We start from the raw sequence: 24,644 nt of genomic DNA, 5'->3' as shown, positions 1-24,644 counted from the left end.
AGAACGCGTACCGAAGTGCGCCCCGCGGTGGTCGGGGCAACACGAGAAAAATTGGCTGAAGGCTTAGCTTGGTCAAGCCTGGAAGATTGCGAAAGCAATACCCTTGGCTGCGCCTTGGTTCGGCTGATGGTGTGGATATGGTTGCCCTTTGTTAAACTTATGTCTATACATCATCCGACATAGCGCAAGGCAGCGCGCCGGCCACTGCGAGGAGCCGAGCTGTAGCCCCATTTATCCTCCTAGCGTGATGTCACACCAGCGAGCGTCCTCTCTCGGTAGCGCCGCAGCAGCGGCGCGCAAGGCTTCGCCTCCACTATCGATGCCGCGAGCTGGGGCCCCGTCTATCGGTCTGGCGTGACGTCACACGGTCACGTGACGCGCAGCTGTGTAAGGAGGCGCCACGACCACCGATGGGCCTAAAGTGCGAGCAGTATTGCTTTCGCAATAAAACGCATGCGCTCTGGCTGGCTCTGGCAGCCCCCGGGTAGGGCAGCGAGTACAAATAAATTGAAGAGGCTCAATGTGTCCTCGCGATTAAAAGTCAAAGTAGAAAAAAATAAATGAGAACGTAGTTACCTTGGCTGGCTTTAGTGTCTTCACTGGATGCTTTGGCGCAGGTGAACAAAAAATGATATTTTTTATCTGACATGACGGCACGAATGAACCACCACAACGTTTAGTCTCATCGGCCCTTGCTGCGGGCTTTGTCAACTTGTCTGATAGTGTGTTGATTTGGCTTGTCTCGTTGTATGGCCCGATGTACGACTTTGAAATAGTTAATGCACCTTTGGCGTCAAATATTTATGGGAACATTAAACTTACAAAATTCCCATATTGAAAATCTAAAGCACACGTTTGGAAATGCCAATGCACCTTTCACATCAAAAGTTTATGAGAACTTTATACCCATAAAGTTTCAGAATTGACATCCACGTGCTCCGTAGATTCCATGATAAAATGTAGATTCCGCGGCCTCCGCGAGATACCGCGGCGAGCCCGTTCGCCATCAAAACGTCCTTGAAACTTTGTGCTCGGATGGGGCTGCTTGCGTTATGTGACTCCCGGTGCATGGGCGTTGCCGCGAAATCCAGCCCGAGTTCGCAATTTTCGCGGTGAAATGGCTTTTCGAGCGTGAAAAAGACGTTCTATACAAAATCCAGAATGATTTCCGGCGCAGGGCGTTGCTTTGGTCGGCGGTGCATGGACAGCGCGAAAAAATTTCGGCGGGGGGGGGGTGAAGCCCCATCAGACCCCCCCCCCCTGGCTACGCCCCTGGAAGACACAGAATGTTCTGTGGGGTTTTCTAATTTACCGATCCGACGTCTAGCCTATTTTCACGATGCCGCAAACAATGGTGGATGCTCACGAGCGCGTGTTATTTTAATACTGTGCTGAACAAACATCAAGCGCAGCGTTATTTTTCCCGCCCCGGCTTGCATTGAAACATCGTTGTTTCAATCGGCTATGTACAACCTATTACAGGCAATCCGTGTGGGAGGAGGAGCAGAAATGAACGTTTATTGTGAAAAACAGCGAGAAAGTGTTCTTTCTTCGTCCTAGGTGGGCGGCTCTCTTAGTCCAGATAGCCGTTGGGTAATGCCGCCGCCGTGTGGGGTTTTCACGTATACAAGAACACGCAGTAGATTTCAGACCAACTATTGACGGATGTTTGTCTAGCGGTAAAAATCTCTGACATTCTGTACACCACCTATGTGCGCCGTTATTCATTACTGTTTACTATTGTGAAACACTGTAGATTACTGTACTGTGTCGGAACTGAACAAAGCGCCTGTAGGCTGCACCTCCAGTTGAACACGTACAGACCCGCTCGCACGCACAGAAAAGCCTATCAAAGGCAATAATTAGGTATGAAGAGGCTTCTGCCTGCTCCCTGGCCTTCTTTAAACACGTTGGTTCGCATGCTAATTAAATGCAGCCATAAAGAAATCAGGTGCCTGTTTCAATGTGTAAAACAAATGCTCCCTGCGCCATAGGGATTCACTCCTTCTCACATTTGCAGAGGCACTGCTTTTCTGCATAGCGTAGACATCAGTATGGCACATATTGACGTCTACACGCCTGCGTACAAATTTTTTGCTGAGTGCGGCTTACAAAAGTTAGGAACGAGGAAGCATGCGCATAAGTTGCATTTTTGAGATATATTTTACGCTCAGTACTTCTACTAAGTAAAGCAAATTATTGCTTTTATTCATGTTCCTTGAGGTGCTTGTTGGAAGTTTAGCATAGGAATTTTCACTAACTGTCTGAGCAACTATTACTGCTTTACATTCATTCAGAACACCACTAATCCTGCTATAATTTTATGTATCATCCTCCTCGTTACACGAAGGCGACGGCATCGCGTCGTCCAAATAGGAGGCTGCCCTAACCAGCTCCGATCTTGGACCACAGGTATGGGCTGTCCATCGGTCCCACGACGCAGCAGAGAGGCTCGGCCATTCTGTACCGACGTGGTAGCGGCCCTCTGCGTGCTGGAGCGCGTTCCGAAAGACCTGAAAAATGTTTTACGATGGCATACCTTGAGATTGTTCTGCCTTGAAATTTGACGGTAAGACATGAAAGCACCAAAAATGAGCACACTTATATTGCTAAGGAAAGATTGAACGTGCTCTGGAAGCTGGGCACATGAGCGTTTCTTTGCGTCAAAACCTGATGTGGGGCTAGTAGGTGCTGCTAATAACATAATGGAGCGCGACTAGTCAGCAGTGCTAGTGACGTCACATGCTTTCGAGCCCGGGACATTCGCTTATTTTGCAAAGCGATATCTTTCTATTGTTCTTTCCCCCACATTGACTGTATATGTCTGCTTCATGCCCTTTGTGTGACCGTGAAGGACGCCCTAATATGTATACCGTATATCAATATGTCCTACGCTACAACTACTGAGCCATGGACCGGTGCCTAAAGGTGAATTCGACTGCCTTTACGTATTCCCTCAGTGCAATTGAGCCAGTGCGTTGAGACAGTTGACACGTTAGGCACATCGCATAGCAACAATTTACTTATGAACAGTGAACGTGCGCATAATCTAGTTGACAATGACGGCAGAAGTTAGGGCGTGCGTTCATCGCCGAGATGATTTCGTGGTACTGTTGTGTTTTGGCGCGTTTACACAAGGCCAAGTGTATCATGTGCTGTAGTTCAATGCGTTTCAAAGCAGAATTAAAATTCTGCTTTCTCTGCAACGTCAACCATTGCCGTTAAGGGGAGATTGGTCACTGAAATCTGCAGCGCCTCTCATGCGGCAATGCGCGATTTTGCCGTCCTGGGTCATCAAAGCTTCGTGCATACCGATTCCCATGGTGCTTGGGATTTTCATATTGATATTTGAACTTTCTGCGCTACATTATATTCTCTATAAGGTTTCACAGATGCATTCCCCATCGGAATCATCGGAAGGAGCGGGCGGCGGCCGCGATTCGCGTTAACTCATAACTATGCAAATCCTGTGTTTGTAGCTTATATATGGGGCAGGAGTGGGAAGTTCATCGGAGTGATATTTTTCACTCCGTCTTTCCGTATACATCGAGAGGTTGTATGGAGTGCGCGTTGTAGTATGCCCTGCAAAGTGTGTTGATAGTTGTTAAAGGGATGTCTTTCAGTATTGTGGAAATTAAACTAACGAAGAAAAAGATGAGAACAAGCAGTACACAGGACACGACGCTGATGTTCATGTCATTCGCTATTTTCCAGAAAACGCAGCCTGGAGGGTCTACAATTGCGCGATACATCGTGGGAGAATTTGAAGATTTTGCACTGTTATCAGTACCTTAAAGGAAGTGGTTCAGTATAGACACGCTAACATGTTTTCATCTCTCGGGGTGTTTTTTTTTGTTTGCAATGGTATATAATAGATATCGCACTCTTTTATCGTGATAATTCATGCACATTTTCTCTAGTACGCCACATTGGCGTAGGTAAAGGAAATTTGAAGTTTCACAACCATTTCATGAAAAAATGTAGGTTGCCATAATTCGAGAAAGCGACTTGAAATCCACCTGAAGAAGGGGAGAAGCTCATTATGTCACGGGACTACTTTCTTGTCACTTTAAATTATAGAATAATACGCGGCATAGACAGTAAACTATTTCGTGGGATATTAGAGGAAGTTTACTGCAGAGTTGTGTAAGAGGGTTTGAAGATATTATGATGTTGCGTACTTACCAGCCCACCCCTGTTGAGATCAGAACAGGCCGGGCTCTATGCTTGGTTTAGAAATTCCGTTGAGATTAGGAACTCTCAGACAGACACATCCCGCGTGCCATGTCAACATGCCTTGCCAACAGCGGCATCCAACAAGTTTCCGACAGGTTATGACATGATGCAATGGCTCAAGCATCGCACATCAAATGAACAATATTTCGCTTAATATCGTCGCGTGACTTCTAGACCGAATGAATGGCCGCAGCCCGTGATAACGCACATCAGTAAGTATTAACTTGGTTCCTGAAGTTGGCTATGGTCGAGACATGGTGCAATTTTCCGCGCGCTACGTCGTACGACCCAGAGGGGTTGACATTCTGCATAAAACAACTAAGACATATGACGAGATCTCGCAAGCTGTGCGCTGTATGGTCCATAAAAATCTGAAGACCCTGCATGTACTATTGGAATGTGTTGTGCTCCCAACCCGAAAGACAAATCAAACATCTTCCTACAGAGCTCTTGCGTTGCCAAACAACAATATTAATAAGAAGCTAGAATACGCCTTCTGTAAGTTTCCGCAATGCTGCGTGGTCTGCTGAGTCAGCTGCACGCACACCGAGATCGCTGATAGCCGCCCAGCTGACTGACCGCTGCATACATGGCTGACGGTGACTGCGATCCTGCCGTACTTCGTTCTTTGCATGGGCATTATTGGCAATGATAAGGAGTGTTTAGAGCTTTATTGCAGTGGTGCTGGATTTAGGGCAACGTGTACACGACCCATTCGCTAGTTGGTACTACATGTCCGTAGCATCTTATGCCGCAAGTCCAGCCTTCGGTCTTTCCAATGCGTTGCACGGCGGATCGCATGCGAAATCGAACCATGACGCTACAACGTAACGCTTTTTAAAATGTTTGTCTTGCATTTCTGCAGTCAGCCTTCCACGAATCAGGAAAACGTTTTAGGGATACCCCCACTTCACCCGTCTTTCATGCGACTTCAGGAAAACTGGGAGAGCTCCCCATATGCTATGACGTGTTAACACTGATTATTTATGATTGTGCCGAACAAAAGAAAATAATTATTTTTTTCGCGTACGTCTTTTTCCTCATTAGGCGTCCGCTATTGTTGTAAAGTCTTCGGGCTGCGTCCACTTGGCCTGTCTGTCACGCAAAATCGCAAAATCGCGAAAACTCACCACGTCCAAATGACATGTATGCATTAAAATGCAATATTATGCTGAACTTACTTTTTTCGGAATAGCCGAAGACTGCCCGGTTGCGAAAGGAATAGAAGATCGCTGCCCACCTATCACTCTGGCACTAGATATTTGGAGCTGCCGGGAAGATTGGATTTATTTGCGCGTAATAAATATTTTCGTTAGGCAGTATAACATTTTCTAGCCTTTTGACCCGTATACGAGTTAGTTCTGCGAACTTTGTTCCCCTGAGGATCCGTTTTAGGCGGCATTTTTTATCCGTCCGATGCACGCCGCCACGATGTTCAACAAGGTGCCTCAAGCAAGGTAAATATACCTGGTAGCGAAGCTTCCATAGGAGCCCATACGCTGAAAGCTTGGCGGTTCATCAGCGCTTCATAAAGCCCCTTAAACTTCTTAAAGTAGCGGCACGCATTGAAGAATGCCGCCTCCTCCTCGCGCGCTCTTGCCGAGGCCGACGCCGCATCGCTATTGGCCTAATCGCATCACGTGGGCCCTCGAGCCGTGCATCAGCGCCACTTTTGCTCGAGAAGCGTCTACGGATTGGCGAGGAGCGCATGTTGACGCCGTTGCTGCGCTCGAGCAGTGAGGGCGGCGTCATGGTCGAGGAGGGAGCGTGAAAGAGAGGAGAAACAAGTAGAAGTGCAGGCGGAGGAGGAGAGTGTCGCTACTTTACGAAGTTTAAGCGGCTTTAGCGGTTCATGGGGCTTAGCGCCATCTGTATGTGGAGGAAACACTTCCGGCGGAAGGAAAAATAATCTGACGCCATATCCGTTAAAAACAAAAGTGACGTCATTTCGTTTCCGAAGGTGCTAAATTTCTTTTGTTGGCCTGCCTTTAGAGCTATATATTCAAATGCCCTGCCATTAAACTTGCTGGGCGTTTCGAGATTTCAGCGCGGAAAGCGATGCAGCAAAAGGCCAGCCGTACGGTTGTCGAAATCGCACCGCGGCACAGATCACACTTTCTTTGGAGGCCGGCGAAAGCTCTGGGTGTAGAGTGCTGATCCTATCGTCGGGTGCCAAGCCTGTCGGCCAGCGCAGTCACACGAAAACAACTAAAAAATTATTCGGCAGTCGTAACTCACTACTTTTGACTGAGCAGGTTAAGTAGCGATGAAGCTACCCGCATCACCAAATTCAGACAAACTTGAACAAGCAAAAAAGCACAACTTCTCAGGAGGGCGTATTTCAACAGGTGCACTTTACGAGTGCGCCTTTTTGCTCATTTCAAGAGCTGCATCGCATTGCGAGTGATAGCGGCGGCAACGCTCCTTTAACGATGGGCGCTCAAAAGAAACATATTTATTAATAATAATGAAATTAAATAAACTTCTATTTTCTTAACTCGTCACGAATATGTAAGATTGACCAGGAATTTTATTCTCGTTGAATGAATCTAACGGTGTGTCGCGTGAATTAAAAAAAAAAACTCTTTTTTCTTTCCCATTGTTTGTTCCCTCCAACATAATCCCGCTTCAATCGCTGCTCCCATAACCATCCTTGCTGATATCGGTGAGGATTTGTGCTGAACGGCTTTTCGCTCGAAGCTTCGCGACCTATTTCGATCGACTTTGCCTCAAGCATAGAAGGCGACCGTGCCCTGTTTTTTTCTCTTAATCTCTCATCTTATGTTTGTTGTATTGCATTGTATTCGACAATTAGCCTTCAATTTCTGTTGTAACGATTTCAGAGCAAGTAAAGCAAGCAAAAGCTGTTTAAGAGATCAACCATACGCATGAGAAAAAAGCAATTATGCAGGTCCAATGCACATCTTGGAACCTATGTGAAGGGAAGCGTGTCGTGAAGCGGTAATCAAATTATTAGAATTTTCCATTTCATTTCTTCGCCTTTCGCGTACAAGAAAGTGGCACGCACGCACGCGTTCTTGCGCACAAGTGCTGTGCCATGCACCGCAAGCGTTGTTCATCTCAAAGAGCTAGTGGCCATTGGGGCGATAGAAGTATACGTGTTGTGAGGACTTAATGAACCGAGCATCGCACCGCTGTGCTGGGCAGTTGATGCTCGATCCCACCATCTGGCACGTACTTCTTTATTTATGTACTATAGTGGGTACCAAATGAGCAGCAGCTCCCGAGAGAAACTTAGAGCACAGATTGCAGTAAATGTTAATAAATTCAGGTAGAGTTTGTTAATAATGGACAGCTTGAAAATTAAGCAAAACACGTTCGGAATGCGTTTCCTTGTAAGCGAAGCTTTCTTGGCCTAGGGAACATTGCAACAAAAAAAACACTCTATATTGGCACTTTGCAAGTCCCTTTATTTATATATTACAACGTGTTCATGGTTTCGGTTCTTCTCTTTTTGTTCAACAGTTGTCTGTACGTTCAGACTACGTCTTCTGGTATGTCTTTCACCGCAGAAGTATTTTGAATTGGATCTTTTTTTTCGGTTATTATTTCAAAGTACCTTTCTCCAGTTAATCGCGGAATATAGCTGCTCTTGTTAGGACTGAGAGACCACGTGCCGGCAATTTCCCTGCGTTTCTTTTTTTTTTTCCTACTCTGCTCATTCATTAAAAGTGATGTTTGGGTACTAGAAGAACATTCAGCTGCCAACCTTCAGTCAAACGCCACAGTAAAGTGGACCTGATCAGATATTTGTGAAAGTTGAGCGCGCACGTTCTGTGTCGTCTATATTAGGAGCTATATGGGCCAATACAACATTATATAACATTAGCTGCATCTTCGCAGTCGATAGAGAAGAGAAGAAACGGTCACTAAAGTACAGGAGTAATGCTTTGAACGCTTCGCTTTATTAAATCGAAGCACAATTATCAAAGGCCCCGCCTTCATACAGCATCAATGCAACATTCAAGAGCAGGGGGGACTTCACCAAGTTTGGAAGCTAGGTGGTTTCATAACTTTTCATTTCCACAGGGCTTAAGGCGTATAGAAACTTTAGGAAATAGAAAAGGAGCCGAGAGCTAAAGCAGCGCTGCTTTGAATTTATTACATATTATGAAGAACTTAATATAACACTGGTGGAAAGAAGCCAAGTAAAAAAGAGCGCGTGTGACATCACAAAACATTCATTCCAAATTTGCTACAATTTGCCTCAAAACGTGGCAAGGTATGCAAGGTTAACTTTGGAGAGTCCAATGGTTGGTGCGCCCAAAAACATATTGCTAAGCTCTCCAATAATTTAAGCAAGGTTATTTAGAAGTTAGCGTGGTCTTATACATGTGTTACCTTGATTTTGCACTGATTTGGAAGAAGTGCACGTAGAATCTCGGTGAAGAATCTCCAGATGAGCCTTTAGAACAATGTGAACGTTCATGGGATGCTAGCGCAAACTGTCGTTGAGACATCAGCTTGTGCGCCAGAGAATCTTTTGCCGCATCACTGTAAGATTGAATGGCGTGGTGTTGCGAACACGACAGGTAACTTGTAATTATTTGCCACATTTACCAGCCTGCACGACACTTAGCGCACGTATGGCACCACCTGAGGCCTTTTTGTTCTGTGCCTGGGCTTAGGTTTCTTTTTGCCCTTCATTTGTTGAAGGAGGGTCTAGAACACAGCTAACAATATTGAGAAGCACAGACCAGTTCACTGAAGGCGCAAAATGTGGCTACTGGAACAATACTGCATTAAATGTGCCCCAAACTCAACTAGCAGCAATTCGAACCACACAGAAGATATAGCTTGTTTCCGAACCTTATTGTGCGCGGAATGGAAAGGTAAATTTTTTTTTCAGCACGTGTAGAGCACATGTGTTTGTCATTTACCTGCACTCTATCTTAGAACAGCAAAGAGCCATTGTCAGAAAATTCATTGTTAAAAGCCCGTACCAATGTGGGCACATAAAACAGGATGAGCAAAAACTATACCTTATAAAATTACCCAAACAGGGATGACATTATTACAGATCTACCTGACAGTGCCACGTGAAAGTCAATAAGACAAACGGAAGGAAAAGCTATCACAGCTATGAATACATCATATCTTAAACTCGGTAATCAACACCTCTTGTCACGTCAAGTATGGAGACTAAAAAGGCAGGCAGAGCATGCAACTGCTGCAATAGCGCTATGCGCAACGAGCGCAATACGCTCGTCGCATTGTAGGCTTGTAGAAAGCACAGCGTTGCGTAAGGTGTGCACCTGGTGGCTCGCAGCTCGTCTCTTATGCGACAATCGCTCATCAACTTGCGTTGAACGCAAATGGATGAGCGAATTCAGACATAGTGACTCCATATTCCTATAGGAAAATATTTTCTGTTGATTTAGCGCTAAAAGCGAGAGAAAGGCTTTACCATTACTTCGCACCAGATTGAGGTTTCGAATCCATGATTTAAACTCCACACAATGTATGATACAGAGCATATCGTGATACACAGCCGAACACAAATAAACATTAAAATAGGTGGCAGTATGTTTTCTTAATAAATATACGCCCAATATTTCAAGAATGTTTAAGCTGCTTGTCATTGACACAGTGCGTAAACGTCTGCAGCACAATGTTGTTACGTGTAGCTGAAGCCGAATACTATTTACAATTTATTTACAGGGAAGCTCACGGAGGCCAAAATGGCGACTCTGTATCAAGCCGGTACACACGTCGTCTTGGTCCTCCTCAGTGCAGCCACACTGTGGCGGCTGTTCCGTAGCCATATGTTTTACGTGTAAACGTAGCGTGACAATCCCATAGCGTGAAAAACCTAAGTAAGACAATGGCTCGCAGGAAGGTGGTAAATGAAAGAGCAGTGGCGGAACAGGGCAATCCGTCGCAAGTAGGCAACATTCTGACAAGTCGACTTTTCTTCATCAGTTCTCAAGAATACAAGTCTTGTCTAGACGTTGGCTACTGAGAGAGACATCTCATCTATAGCAAAGGTTAACGTCAGCCACAACGACAGTGCTCATTTTTGTCTTTGATCCGGTGCGTCCGTTTCATTGAAATAAAAGGTTTGAGCATATTTAGACAAATACCTTTCTGCTAGCTGTCGCTGCATTGACAGCAGCTGGCTGTGAAACGACTCATCTACACCGGTCGCTTTGATGACAGCTTCACCCCTACAAGTCTTTAAGATCTAAGAACAAAAGATCACGCTTGGCCACGTGATGAAGCAAAATAGAAATTTTCTACTACTCTCAATGACAATTTTTCGTTGTGAGAAAATGCCTGGAAGCACACATACATACTTTGTGAAAGTAATAGAAGAGCTTTTGTTTTATGCATATTTAGCGGTTTAACTGCGGCGTGAAACAGCGCGCACCAGCCGTGCTATTCAGCAACATGCCGACAGTGGTATATAAAAAACCCTACACTTCAACACACTCCCTCGCATAGGTAAATTGAGACAAACTGCAAGGAGGCACTTGTGTGGTAATTCTATTTCGCGCCTGAGTTACGGTAAAGAAGCAGTAATTTCTAATTTTGTAGACATCCTGTGCAAACTACACGAAGTAGAATCGACTTGATTATTTCCCTTGTGCAGCACTGAACGAAATCAACGTCGCTGTGCAAGTCTTGCTTAAAATTGAAATCACACCAGCCCAGCATTTCTCAAGGAATAAACTGTGCCGGCTCCAGCGCGCAAAAAACTAATGCGACTTTTTTTACCGTCCCAGCAAAACCAAGACCCAATCTCCAGAGAGCCAGACAGTCGCGAAATGTAATGGAATGAGTCTCCGCACGAGTAAAAGTAAAATCGCCGTTATGAACCTCCTGTTTTCCTTAGAGAACATTTTTAATATTCTTGAGATTCTGACATTTTCCATGACACCAAGAAAGAGTGTGATTACTAAAAAAAGGTGTCGGGCGCAATTATGGATGTCTGTTAAGAAAAATATTCCGAGAGAAGGAACACACACAAGAAACAAACTCAAATGATGAAGGTATAACTCATGCAGCTTGGTGTATACAGCTGCCTTCCAATTTTTAACGCACACATTGTGCTACAATTGCACGACAAGAATCTATAAATTGTTAACATTGTCTTTATTTATTTAAGTTTGTAATGGATATAACAAGTAAGTCTGATTAGCGAACTGGTATTAGGGCGTGCAAGCTATAAACATATGGTAGCAACATGTCAAAAAAAAGGAAGTCCGACAAATGAAAAAAAATATTCTTTATTGAAAGCAACACGGTTATTCACAATTTATGAAAATTTAATCTTCATTTGCATATAACACCATATTAAAACAATTGCGTGTCCCATAATTCCATTAAACTGGCTATATGGAATACCGACTCATCAAATCCCTGTTTTATTACACTTAAATGAACGATTCCGCCAAACAACAATAAAAGCTGTTCTTTATGCAGGAAAACAGAATAAGGCTATTATTAATTGTTTGTTAGTTCATTTTAAAATCAGCCGAAGGTGAATTTCCTGCCGAGTAGGCTGAAAACCTTTTTTTAAGTGAAGCCATATTTCTGCCGTTCAACAAGAAAAAAATTCAGGACATTTTCCCGAACGTTTGCTAATATGAAAACGGAGTAAATAGGCACTATCTTAAAGCTTTATTGGTCCCTGTATGTTAGGGATTGAGCCCCAAACAAAGAAACTTGGCAAAAGCACCTTGAGCATATCTGCAGCCAAGAGAACAAATATATGCATCTATTTTACGGCACGCGGGCAAAATTTATGCCAGCAGGCGACGGCAAAAAAAAGTTCCAACAGGACTTATATCTGAAATGAAATATTGGAGAATGGAACATCTACAACAAAACTGAAAACACCAAGAAATGAAACAAATAATGTTTTCAGAAGCAGTATTATTTTCTAGTTATAATAAATGTATCTCAAACGAAGTGGAAGGCACTGTATTACCATCATGGAAGACATCAGGTTTATTTAATCGCATATTTCTTTAATCTGTAGTGTGCGTAGTAATGCTATGAATGTTCCCTTGCCTGAAATGCTCCACACATAGAACGTAAGAAATGTTAGCATTGTTTTAAGCGTTTTAGAATTTCCGCACTCAGGAATTTTTTTGTATCTTGATACGCTGTGTAAGGCCACAAGCTTCAAACAGAACCCAGATTGCTCGTCATCAGCAAGGTCCTAGAGCACACTAGGAGATGCATTCAAATACCTGCACATGTTGTGCTTCCACTTCTTGCAATGTGTTTATTTTCATAACAAATAATATGCCTGAAATATTAATCGGCATTTAATTTGAGAGGGCACTGTTGCGCCGTGCTACCTATCCCGATCAGCAAAAGCAGGCAATGGTGGATAAATCAAGAGATCTTTTAGGCATGTTAGGCCCTACGGCCTGGACTTCTCCGCGGTAAGGTAGCCTCGCCACCTGCTGAACTATCTGACTGAAATTTATCGATTTCTGTGTTGTCATAGTCAGAAGTTCGACTCCTCGTATGGCAAAATGTTTTTTTTTTCGTTACTATTATTAAATCTGACGATTGCAAGCTCGAATTTCACCTCCACCAGTGCACTACATCTCCAGGCTAGGAGTGGGGCCTGGCAACATCAAAAGATGGCGAGCGCCAGGGGGGCTATACTAATCCAGGTACAACCAAATTAGGAGGACCCACTAAACTTCAACAAAAAACACTTCCTCACCAGAACAGGAATTGGTCACACTGGTGCAGTATTCGGCCACTTCATCCCTAATTACTGGTTCGATCAACCAATGGCCCTCACTTCCCAGTAGCTGCGGAGCACCTCACCAAGGCGGCACTGTGATATGCAACGCAGCAGAGAGTGCTAAGAATCTCTGGACCCGGACAGGCCACCAATGTAAAGTGATCCTTGCACCCTTTAACACCCGAACTCTGTCGAATGAGGCTATCTCTGGCGAGTGAAGTATTGTTTCGGATATCATTGGACTTAGTGAGATTAGAAGAACGGGTGAGGGTTATAAAGTGCTCACTAATGGTCATGCCCTCCGATATACAGGTCTCCCAGGTAAGAAGGAATATGGGATGGAATTCCTAATCCATAAAGACATAGCGGGGAACATTGACGAATTCTACAGCATTAATGAGAAGGTAGCAGTAGTCGTAATAAAATTTAATAAGAGGTATACATTCAAGGTTATATAAACCTCCGCTCCAACATCTAATCATGATGATAATGAAGTAGATAAGTTTTAAGAAAATGTTCAATTAGCGATAAGAAAAGTGGAAAGTCAGTATAGTGTATTGTTACGTGGTGGTGACGTTGAAGAGCACAGTAGCAATACTGTGAATAACAAACTAACTTTTATCGGACGAACCTGTGCCCACAAAAACAGGCTACACTTATAGCACAACGATAGCGGCGAACACGGTCGGCGATCGTCAGAAATCTGATCAGCGGGTCAAGCGCGTCCGCTTTTATACATCAGTCGTCGAATGTTCCAGAGCAATTGCTGGGACCTGCGTGCCTTCTACAAAATTCTACATTATTCGCGTGGCGCACGCATGCCATCAGATTACACAAGGCTTGGTCATAGACAGCGGGTGGGAGCATCGATAACATTCCAGAAGTTTCCGATACATGCAGGCGCGTCCTGCGCTGTACCATAACATTTGTTAGGCAGGGAAACGTGTCGCCACATAAAGACAAACAAGTACACGTGTCAATACCCCCTCTTAAAAAGCATCGACCCGATGCTGCAAACAAACGAAAGTAATAAATAAAAGCACTCGTAGCAAAGAAAACAACAAAATAAGGAAAGTTCGTCAGCATCCGTAAAAGGGTTTAAGACGCACCACGTGGACCACTTCAGATCGTGCGCGGTGCCGCTGTGAATGCGAAATGCCGTCTGGCACGACCTCATAGTCCAGTACGCCAATACGTCGGATGACCTTGTGGGGTCCAAAACAGCGTAGCAATAGTTTCTCACTCAGTCCTCGTCGGCGTATCGGGGTCCATACCCAAACACGGTCGCCGGGCTGGTACTCGACGAAGCGTCGTCGGAGGTTGTAGTGTCGGCTGTCGGTACGCTGCTGGTAGGTACTTGATGCGTAGGCGGGCGAGCTGTCGGGCGTCTTCAGCACGCTGGAGATAGGTAGCGACGTCAAGATTCTCTTCGTCAGTGACGTGCGGCATCATGACGCCGAGCGTCGTCGTCGGGCTCCTGCTGTGGGCGCGGAGGGGGAACGTGACGGCGGGCTACAGCGGCGTACGTCATCGCTTGCGGCTGAGGCTGCGGCGATTCAGGGCCTACTCCGAGTTGTTGTTGGAGCTCCTCACGTACGGCGTCAGCAATCAAAGCCACTTGAGGCTGTGATGAAGGCAACAGCTTCTGTAGTTCCTCCCGCACGACCGCTCGGATAGTCTCGCGCAAACTCCGGCGTAGTTTGTCGAGTTCGTGCGGCGGTTGAATTGCCGGTTCCGCATTTCCAGTGTCTTCTCGGTGCTAGTGGCCTCGCGAAGAAACTCGTCGACGGTCTTCGGTGGGCTTCGTACCATCCCGGCGAAAAGTTCCTCCTTTACACTCCACGCATCAGTAGGCGGACTTCCTTCTTTTCCTTGGACATTTCCGGCTCGGCGTGGCGGAATAGGCGGCTCAGTTCTTCTGTAACGACCGCGGTGGTTTCATTAGGCAGCTGCACTCGGGTTTCTAGTAGAGCTTGGGCTCGTTCTCGGCGTATGACGCTTGTGAAAGTCTGCAAAGCCGCTTCGGAACAGGTCCCACGTCGTTAAGGTGGCTTCTCGGTTCTCGAACCAGGTCCTGGCAACGTCTCCCAATGCGAAGAAGACATGCCGCAGTTTGTTGTCGCTGTTCAAGCTGTTAAATGTCGCGACCCTCTCATACGTGTCCAGCCAGGTTTCCGGGTCCTCGAATTTTAACGCGAGAGCGTTAAGGAGCTCGTGCCGCAGAAAAGCCGGTGTCGGTGGCGTTGGCCGTGAGCGATAAATCCCGGGAGGCACTTCATAAAAACAAAAAACCTTGCAAGATGGGCTGGGTGGGAAGCGAACCAGGGTCTCTGGAGTGTGAGACGGAGACGCTACCACTCACCCACGAGTTCGCTGCTTCAAAGCGGTACAAAAGCGCCTCTAGTGAATGCGGTGTTGCCTCAGGAACGTGCCGTAGAAAGTTATACTGTGCTGTATATCGGTAATTATGAGCCTGTAATTTACAGAAGTCGCAGTTACACCAGTAGCGAAGCACATTTCCGCTACATCTCTTCTCCGCTCTGCGCACACACAGCGCCATCTTGCGGCAAACACAGAAGACCCCCCCTCGCAATGTGCGGCGCTGCTCCGACACATGGTGCGCCACTCGCCCGCTTCACCCCTTCGGGCCGTGCGGGGACCGGTGCGAGGATGCCCCACTATCCTTGCTTTTAATAAGTTTTCTCGCTCTTTCCCCTTCCAACTTCCAGCGTGCGTCACTCGAACTCTCGTGTTTAGGCGACGCGGCTCCTCTTTCTGCTCACAGCGCGATTCCTAGGTGCAGCGTTCGATGCGGGACGCCTGTGACGTGATCGCTGCGCCACAGTGCGTCTGGTGGGAAAGCGTCCCCTGCGATGTGTGCCGAGCTGCTTCCGAGGAGTCATGCGTCTGCGTGGTGCTCCCAAGCGCGATAGATGACGATCCCATCGTGGCGTCAACCCCATGATCGCGTCGGCCTTCATGGAGCGTCGCGGCCCGGCAGTCCGTGCCGATCACGACGTTTGGCTGGCGTAGATCATTTCTGCCTTCGAGACACCGAGTTCTTTGGTTCGTTCCGCTTGCTCAAACGCACGTTTCGTTGCCGCGCCGAACGCTGCGTTGCTCGGCGCTCACCGCGTGATTGGTGGGTGCAAAGTCCGATGCGGGGCGCCTCGTAAGTGATCGCTGTGCCGTAGCGCATTGTCTTACACCCCTTGGCGGGTCGACGGGGACGCTATCGCGTTCCGTTCTTGAAGGCGAAGCTTAAGCGTCCTCTAATTTTTTAACCGCGGAACGTCGGAGGCTCCCTGGGCTGCTGCAGCACGATTGGGGACGCTGGGGCTGCCATTGGGGTTGCCTTGGCCACAATCTTCTTGGTCTTCTCAGGTAGAAGTCCATGCTCTGGGAGCAGCTGTTGAAGACGGCGGCTTGCTCGATGGTCCGGGACTACGTTGGTGTTCTCTTTGCGGTCCGGCCTTGGATCACGGCTTGTCGGGCACGTCCGGTACATGTACGAAAAGCACCTCCACCAGATGTCACGTGGTGGTGACGTTGAAGAACACAGTAGCAATACTGTGAAAGACAGAACTAACCTTTATTGGGCGAACCTGTGCCCACTAAACCGGCTACACTTATAGCACAACGATAGCGGCGAACACGGTGGGCGATCGTCGCAAATTTGATAAGCGGGTCAAGCGCGTCAGCTTTTATACATCAGTCGTCGAATGTTCCAGAGTAATCGCTGGGACCCGCGTGCCTTCTATAAAGTTCTACATTATTCGCGTCGCGCACACATGCGATCAGATTACACAAGGTTCGGTCACAGACAGCGGATCGAAGCATCGATAACATTCCAGAGACTTCCGATACATGCAGGCGCGCCCTGCGCTGTACGATAACATTTGTTAGGAGGTGAAACGTCTCGCCCCATAAAGGCAAACAAGTACACGTGTCAGTAATAATGGGCGACTTAAATCCAAAAGAGGGGCAAAAGCAGTTTGGTGAACAAGCACTTCGCAACACTGGCGTTGATTCTAGGAAAGCTAGAGGAAAGATCCTGGTCAAACTCGCGGAAAGTAATAAGTTTTGACCAATAAACACATTCTTCAAGAAGCGTAGCAACAGAAAGTAGACCTGGAGAAGCCGTAATGGTGAAACATGAAATGAAATATATTTTTTTACTTTCTCCCGGTCCCAGAATAGTGAAGGATGGTGAAATATTAGGAAGAGTAAAGTGCAGTGATCATAGGTTTGTGAGGTCTAGGATTCACCACAATTTAAATAGACGAACAGTAAAATTGGTCAGGAAGAAACAGACCAACGTGAGACGCTGTAAGAGTAAAATCAGACCAATTCGGGCTGCTACTTGCGACAAATATGTAGGCTTAGAAAAGAGAGTTGAGGACATAGAGGTAATGAATGAAACTGCAAGTAGGCTGGCTTGAGAGGCAGCAATTGAAATGGAACCTAAGGCACCAAGGCAACCAGCACGGAAGCTCTTCAAATTAACAAAGTGCCCAGTAAAGCAACGACAAAGAATGAAAATGTTCAACTCAAGCGATAGGATAGAACTCGCGGAACTGTCAAAACTGATCAACAAGAAGAACATAAGGGATATTCAAAATTACAACTTGATAAAGACTGACGAAGCGGTAAAAAATGGACGCCGCATGAAATCAGTGAGAAGGAAACTTCACATAGGAAAAAATCAAGATATATGCAATGAATGATAAGCAGGGTGATATCACCAGCAATCTCGAAGTTATAATAAAGGGAGCGAAAGAATTCTATACTGACCTGTACAGTTCCCACCGGATACACGATACTTCCAATCAAAGTAACGAACAATTTGTAGAGACTCCTTCTATAAGAAGCGATGGGGTTAGAAGGATCTTGCAAGATATGAAACGGGGAAAAGTGGCAGGAGAAGATAGAATAACAGTCGATTTAATCAAGGATGAAGGACACATAATGACTGAAAAACTGGCGGCTCTTTGTACGAAGCGTCTATCGACTGCAAGGGTCCCAGAAAACTGGAAGAATGCAAACATTACACTAATCCACAAGAAAGGAGACGTTAAAGAACTGAAACATTATAGGAACCTTAGCTTACTCCCAGTATTATGAAAAGTATTCAAGAAGATAATTTCCAATAGAATGAGGCCAACGCTAAACCTAAGCAACATAACGGCGCCAGGAAGGTGTACTCTACAATGAATCACACCCATGTCAGTAACAATGCAATCGAAAAATCTGCAGAATGTAATCAGCTTCCCTATATGGCTTTTATAGATGATGAAAATGCATTTGATTCAGCAAAGATACCAGCAGTCCAGCATTACAGCAATGACGAAGTACAGTCCGCTTATTTAAATATTTTTGAAAATATCTACAGACTCCACAGCTACCTTAATTATCCACAAGAAAAGCACGAAGATATCTACAAAGAAAGAGGTCAAACATGAAGACACAATCTCTCCAATGCGCGCTTGGACGAAGTAGTCAAACTATTAAACTGGGAAGGCTTGTGAGTAAGAACCAACGGAGAATATTTCAGCAACATTCGGTTTCCAGATGGTATTGTCCTGTGTCAGCAACCCTGGAGACAAATTGCAACAAATGATTGAGGACGTCAACAGAGAGAGTGTAAGAGTGGGGTTGAGGATTAGTACGCAGAAGACAAAGATAATCATGAATAGCCGGGCAAGTGAACCGGAGTTCCGGATCACCAGTCAGCCTCTGTAGTCTGTGAAGGAGTATGTTTGCCTAGTAAATTACCCTGACCATGAGTAGGAAATTTACTGAAGGATAAAAATAGATTAGAGCGCATGCGGTAGACATTCTCAGTTCCTGACTGGAAAATTAACATTATCACTGAAAAGAAAGGTGTACGATCAGTACTCATCAGTACAATCATAAAGGTGTACGATTACCTCTACTGACATACGGGGCAAAAACTTAGAGACGGACAAAGAAACGTGAGAACAAGTTGAGTACCGCGAGAAGAGCGATGGAACGAGGAATGCTAGGCATAACGTTAAGGGATAGAAAGAGAGCGGTTTGGATCAGAGAGCAGACGGGTATACCGATATCCTAATTGACATTAAGTGCAAAAATATGAAGCTTGGGGAGGTCATGTAATGCGTAGGTTCGATAACTGGTGAGCCATTAGGGTTAGAGAATGTATGCCAAGAGAAGGGAAGCGCACTCTAGGACTACAGAAGACAAGGTTAGGCGATGGAATCGGGAAATTCGCGAGGGCTAATTGGAATCGTCTGGCGCCAGACAGAGGTAATTGGAGATCGCAGGGAGAGGCTTTCGTCCTGCAGCAGACATAAAATAAGCTGATGATGATGTTGGCGCGAATGATGATGCTCTGAGTATTAAAGTGGTGGGATTTTTATTTTCCGTAACGGTTTCATATAACTGCCAGTTTTGAGGTTTGCTGTCTTTTGTTGAGTTACTCGCAGCGCTTACTTCTTTTTCAGTCAAGGTCGCGAGAAGCTTTATCCACTGCAAATGATTTGCTGCGAAACCGTTGAGAGTAGGCTAGAAAAATCTCTACTCGATAGGCCTCTGTGACAATAAATTACGGATCAGTGACGTTCACAGAAACGGGTCACAGCCGTCCAAAAATGGTGCAGGTATTAAAAGCTACTGCGAACTCCTCGTTTTCTAGGTCGTGTAAGCCTAAAGAATCGGATAAACATTGTCCATAGTGTGAAAAGGTTGTATTCTGCAAATCGCCAGCTGCTTGACAACTATGAAAAGCTTTATAGCTAAGTGTGGTATTCCTGCAGGTCTTGGTATGTTATATTTATATGCTCAACAAAGTACCTTGAGGTTGACACAGTGACGAGGACGACATACAGCTCCAAGCATGCTGGCAGTCGTAAGGCTTGTAAAAAAATGTAACTTGAACCAGCGCCAAGAGGTAACAAACGGAAAAAGAAAACAATTCCAACAGGTTTATCAGCACTGCCACTTCTTAGACATTACCATTTAGGAACAAGCTCCTCCAAATCGTGTAGTTGCTGTCAGTACCGAGTGCTGCACTCACGCCGATGCACTGACTGCATGGCCTGCAGCCACTGGGACTAGGTGCAGTTGTGCAACTTTCGAAAGCTAGATTATATAAATTTCAGGACCAATGCCAAGTCCACAATGACAGAAGTGAGACAGGAGAGAGAATAACGCCTTGCGTACAGCTCCCAGTTTCTGTGAAGATATAGTCTCAGCAGTCTATCTCATGCATTACTTATTAGCTTGCGGTTCCTTCGGCTAATCATTGTATGTCTAGGTCGCTTGTAATCTCATCTTCCCCAGAATAACAGTCATGTTTATTCATCTCATCCTGAGAAAGCATCTGCAAATCATTAAGAGGTCCTTAGCACAATACTGTGGGGACACACACTAGCGGAGATAGAAAGAAGGCAGTTTCTAAAAAGCTTTCCCTTGTCCTATCACTCTCTAGGCTGTTTCCCTGTATTGTATGGCACGCATGTATGCAATAATTCAGTCTCTTCACACTGCACTACGTATGTAACTCGTCTAAGAAATCAATTGTCACTGCGCACAGTTGCAAAAATGTACTGCGAGTGATCGCTGAAACGCGATTGTGAGATTGCATTGCCTTATGTTCTGTTAAACAGGGTTTCTTTTTTTGCGCGGATTAGAATACCGAGCCCTTCGGTGATTCCACTTCTGTATAGTATGCAGCCGAAAGTAAAAATATATAACTGATTATGGTAAAACAATTAAATCAATAAAAAATAAAATGCAATCAATAACCACAACACAACGATGATTTCACAGTTTTCTATCCAAGGCAGTACTTGAATAGGCAGTTGCTCACATAGCTTCGCCTCTGAAGTCCTTATACGTTTATGAAAGAGTGTTCCACACACTCTTGAAGCGGTGCAGCGGTGGCATAGAGGTAGAGAATCCGCCTCACGTCCAAGTTCAAATCCCGGTACCGCGCAATTTCTCACGGGAATAAAAAAAAGAAAAAAGGATCCGCGTGTTGATAATATTGCCTAAACAGGCCTGGTGTGCGGCCTGATCCCGGTGAACAGAACCGGTAACGCACTCCCTAACCAAGCAGGATTGGCCACCCTGGTAGAGTACTTGGCCACAACCTCCTATATGAAAACAACAATCAATCCCCGCCCTTAGTCCCCAGCAGCTGCGAAGCAACTGACCACAGCGGCGGTCAGACCTGTGGCGCAGCAGAGGGCTCTAAGAATCTCTGGGTGGGGACAGGCCGCCATTGGAATCTGAACCTGGCAACGTTTAACGCTCGAACGTTATCAAGTGAGGCGAGTCTAGCAGTGTTATTGGAGGAATAGAGGCCCGTAAATGGGATATAATAGGGCTCAGTGAAGTTAGGAGGACAAAAGAAGCATATACAATGCTAAAAAGCGGGCACACGTCCTGTGCTACCGGGGCTTAGCGGAGAGACAGCAGCCCGACCGTGGTTCCGCACTCAGGCAGACGAATTCTGCGAATGGGGAATTTGAAATTTAGTGCTGCAACACGACAAATATCTGAACTGGTGTGGGGACTATTCGGGAAAATAGGGTAAAATACCTAGAATAGTGCGTGCGTCTGTAGAATGGCTTGGTGAGCTCCGCTGTAAAGGCCGTTCCTCTGTCGGTGATGATGGTTTCTGGGGCGCCATGTCGCAGCAGGATGCTTTCGACAAAATATTTTGCCACTTCGGCTGCGCTACCTTTCGGTAGAGCTTTAGTTTCAGCGAAGCGGGTGAAATAGTCCGTAACCACGACGATCCACTTACTTCCGGTTGTTGAAGTCGGAAACGGTCCCAACAAGTCTATCCCGATCTTCTAGAATGGTCGGCAAGGAGGCTCCATTGGCTGTAGTAATCCGGCTGGCCTTGTCGGTGGTGTGTTGCGTCGCTGACAGTTTCAACATGTTCTGACATAACGGGCTACGTCGGCGGTAGATGCGACCAATAATACCTTTCCTGTATGCTCGTAGTGTCCGGGAAAATCCGAGGTGTCCAGCGGTCGGATCGTCATGTAGGGCGTGCAATACTACTGGACGCAGTCCTGACGGGACAACAAGAAGGTAGTTGGCGCGCACTAGTGAGAAGTTCTGGTTTACGAGTAGGTTGTTTTGAAGCGACAACGAAGACAATCCTCGCTTAAATGCCCTAGGGACAACGTCGGTGTGCCCTTCCAAATACTCGATGAGGTTTTTCAACTCCAGGTCTGCTCGCTGCTGTTCAGCGAAGTCTTCCGCGCCTAAAATGCCAAGGAAAGCGTCGTCATATTCGTCATCTTGCGGCGGCGAGTTAAGTGAGGTGCGTGATAGGCAATCGGCATCAGTCTGTTTTCGTCCGGACTTATAGGTTACAGTGATATCATATTCTTGCAGTCTTAGGCTCTACCGCGCAAGCCGTCCTGAAAGATCCTTTAAATTCGCTAGCCAACACAAGGCGCGATGGTCGCTGACGACTTTGATTGGCCTGCCATATAGGTAATGGCGAAATTTTGCTGTAGCCCAAACAATGGTGAGGCATTCCTTTTCGGTTGTAGAATAATTGCCTTCCACTTTTGACAATGACCGGCTGGCGTAAGCTATCACGTGTTCATGTCCACCTTTTCTCTGGACAAGGACGGCACCGAGGTCCAGGCTACTGGCGTCAGTGTGGAATTCGGTATCGGCGTGCTCGTCGAAGTGCGCAAGTACGGGCGGCGACTGAAAGCGTCGTTTGAGTTCTGGAAATGCGTCGGCCTGCGGCGTTTCCCACTTGAACTCGACGTCACATTTAGTTAGCTGTGTCAGCGGCTCAGCGATGCGTGAAAAGTCCTTGACAAATCACCTGTAGTAGGTACACATGCGAAGGAATATACGCACTGCCTTCTTGTCGATGGGCTGCGGCAACTTTGCGATGGCAGCGGTCTTCTGCCGGTCGGGGTGGACTGCAGACTTGCCGATGACGTGGCCTAGGAACAGAAGCTCATCGTAGGCGAAGCGGCACATTTCTGGCTTCAGAGTGAGCCCTAATGACTTGATGGCCTCTAGTACTGTCGCAACGCGCCTAAGGCGATCGTCGAAATTTTCGGTGATGTCGACGACGTCATCCAAGTAAAAAAGACAGGTCTGCCACTTCAATCTTGCTAACACCGTGTCCATCACGCGCTGGAAGGTTGCAGACGCCGAGCAGAGTCCGAATGGCATGACCTTGAACTCGTAGAGGCCTTCTGGAGTGATGAAGGTGGTCTTTTCGCGATCTCTCTCGTCGACTTCTATTAGCCAGTAGCCAGACTTGAGATCCATTGACGAGAAGTATTTGGCCTTGTAGAGCCGATCTAATGCGTTGTCTATCCGTGGTGTGGGGTATACTTCTTTCTTCGTGATTTTGTTCAGTCGGCGATAATTGACGCAGAAACGTAAGGTTACGTCCTTTTTATTCACCAAGACAACAGGGGAGGCCCACGGGCTTTTCGACGGCTGGATGATGTGGTCGCGCAGCATTTCGTCTACTTGTTGTCTTATAGCTTCACATTCTCACGGCGAAACTCGGTAAGGGCTCTGGCGGAGTGTTCGAGCGCACTCCTCTGTGATTATGCGATAATTGGCGACTGGTGTTTGTCGAATCCTCGATGACGTCGAAAAGCAGCCTTTGTATCGTTGGAGCAGACTTCTGAGCGGCTGTTGCTTAATCACGGGGAGACTTGGATTAATGTCATAGTCTGGTTCGGGAACCATGGTCGTCGGGGTAGATTCGGCGGAATCAGAGAGGAGAAACGCATTACAGGTTTCCAGAATTTCCTCGTTGTACGCGATAGTCGTGCCCTTGTTGATGTGCTTGAACTCCTGACTGAAGTTTGTCAGCAACACTTCAGTTTTCCCTCCATGCAGTCGAGCGTATTATTGGGCGAACTTGGGCCTTCAAAAACAGGGTACACTCAAAGAACGGCGACAGCGGCGAAGACAGTCGGCGATCGTCGAAAACCTGATCAGCGGGTCAAGCGCGTCGGCTTTTATGCAGGAGTCGTCGAATGTTCCAGATTAATCTTTGGGATCTGCATGCCTTCTACAAAGTTCTACACCATTCGCATCAAACGATGAAATCAGATAACACAAGGTTCGGCGACAACAGACAGCAGATAGAAGCATCGATAGCTTTCCAGAGACTTCGGATACATGCAGGCGCGACCCGCGCTGTGCGATAACATTTGTTAGGCGATAAAACGTGTCCCCAGATAAAGTACACGCGTAAATATGTAAAATTTTAAAATTATACCCATCGTCTGCCTTAATCCTGCTGTCTGCAATGGTGAAACCAAATTCTTCAAGAGCAGCGAAGAACTGCAAACCGTAATGGGTATGCGTGCTAGCACGGTCTCAAGAATAGTCCGGCGCGTATCATATGTACATCAGTCCTCTGGAACTCCATACGGGTTTGAAGAACATACTTTCCTTCTTGAAAAAGTCGTCATGAACACCAATGATGAAATCCTGTACCGCCTACGCCACTCCGTTGGCATCGCACATCTTCTATAGATACGATAGAATATTCTTCAATATTAAGAAAAATAGTGTTGCCTTCTCCGTAGATGAAAGCAGATTTTAAATTATAGACTACAGATGGGTTTCGAGACTGCATATTCTGAAACATGAAACGGCACCGTCACAAATAGGAGAAGGA

This window comes from Dermacentor andersoni, chromosome 5, assembly GCF_023375885.2.
Source record: "Dermacentor andersoni chromosome 5, qqDerAnde1_hic_scaffold, whole genome shotgun sequence".
Taxonomy (NCBI): domain Eukaryota; kingdom Metazoa; phylum Arthropoda; class Arachnida; order Ixodida; family Ixodidae; genus Dermacentor; species Dermacentor andersoni.
Note: the sequence above shows the minus strand (reverse complement) of the source record.